Raw genomic sequence first — 1,868 nt, 5'->3', positions numbered from 1 at the left:
ACACAACCTCTGGATAGGTGTGTGGTAGATTTCAATCATGGTGTGGTAAACGGGACGCACAGTTGATCAGCAGTAAGTCATTCGAACAGTGAAAACGCATTAAAGGTGATATATTTCTGTTGATCAGTGACAACTGTAGCTGTGGTGCTTCATGACTCACATCACTTGATTTACTCTGGACACATGGCACTCTATAAACGCGTAAACCGAACAATATGTAGTTAAGGAATGTGATAAGGGGTAAATTCTTGAGATGATTACGACCCATACATGACCTACAAAATTAAAATCAGGTTCCTCACATTAGGGAAAGCTGATACACTTTTATTATGCGGTGATAGTGCAATTAAAATTATAGCTACATACAGCTCCGATAAGAAACTTGACAATTAATGCGGAGACTACAATGTAGCGAAATGTATGTCTGTGTGCCTATGCACAAGATTTTATAATATCGTTACAGTGCACCATTAACTTACAGGGGTATTAGCATATTAGGACAAGTTAAGTAGGGTTTTTTAAATGGCGAATTCGAGCACAGTTTTAAGTAGAAAATGGCAAGCTGTTACTAAAAGCTCAGGCAAAGGTAACGGTGGCACCTTCCCTCCCCCAGAATTTTGCACAATCAGGATAGAAGCAACTTGAAGAACCCAAAATCACTGATACATCCTCCACTCATCTGAAACCCCTAATTATAATTCAACATACTAAATGCATTACAAGAGTTTTTGGCCCCCGAATCGTACAAATTTTGTTAAATTTTTTGGCACATTTATGGCATGGGGTTATCATGGAATAGTGAGATAATTTACGAGTGGAATAGAAATAAGGAAGGTAGGACTAGATTAGTTTATAAATGAAAAACATTTAAATCTTTTGCATATAACTTAAGGCCAAACAATCAGCCTAATATCCTCCACAATCAATGTGGTGGTCATGCTTTACAAGTGGAGCGTAAGCGTAGTGACATCTACCTCAATGTTTGCCTACTTCAATCCGTCTGAGTAGTTTCTTTCGAATGCTGGCCTCATGGAGTTCCTAACAGTAGGAATATACACATGGGGGAGACTGCCTCAAGATCAAAAAAACTGCATAACAGAAGGGTCGTATTAACAGCCGGACTGATAAGGCCGGACAATGATCATGAAGCTTACAACTTAGAAAAATTATTTTCAGCAATCACGAGTTTGGCAAATATTTCGTCATTAAATGTTGTCTGTTGAGCTATTTTGGGGCAACCAAATGTTGAGACAAATTTTTATTAGAATGAAGATGATAAATATCTACCTGAAACGACCCTCTTGGTAGGCTTCTACGCGTAAAGAAACGCATACAATCAGAGAGCTCGCCTCAGCGCATTATTTATTCGAATAATGCAAATAACACATATAGGTCTCTTATAACAAAGAGCTAATTTAACATCAATTGTACCTTCGCAAAAGCTGCGTCTCTGTAGACAAAAAGGATGGTCGTAGGCAGCTCTACCTACCTTTCTTATGTGACCATCAAAAACTGCCCAAATTTATGTGTAGGTAATGCGAGAGACAAGCATTTTCCAGTTATTTCCACTCTCTCTTTCTTATATCCTATAAATCCAAAAATATTCGTAGCCTGAAATTTTATTTTGACTGCTGCTACTAGGATCTACAAAATGCGTTTTACATGGGCACCTCCCAAATATCGTTATAAGGTTAAGGCTGAATTTGCTAATTAGTGGTCAGAAAAAACCTTCTTCTCACTAGAGAGCATTCGCATTGCACAACTTACAAATCAAGCAATTTGTGTATACCTTGATTACGTTATGTAGCCAGTTAGTATATCCCATTGATTGCGTTGCAGCATCTGTGATTGACTTGTTTGCCAAGGGA

Source organism: Echinococcus granulosus, assembly GCF_000524195.1.
Source record: "Echinococcus granulosus chromosome Unknown EG_S00229, whole genome shotgun sequence".
NCBI classification, from domain to species: Eukaryota; Metazoa; Platyhelminthes; class Cestoda; order Cyclophyllidea; family Taeniidae; genus Echinococcus; species Echinococcus granulosus.
This window is presented reverse-complemented; position numbering follows the sequence as displayed.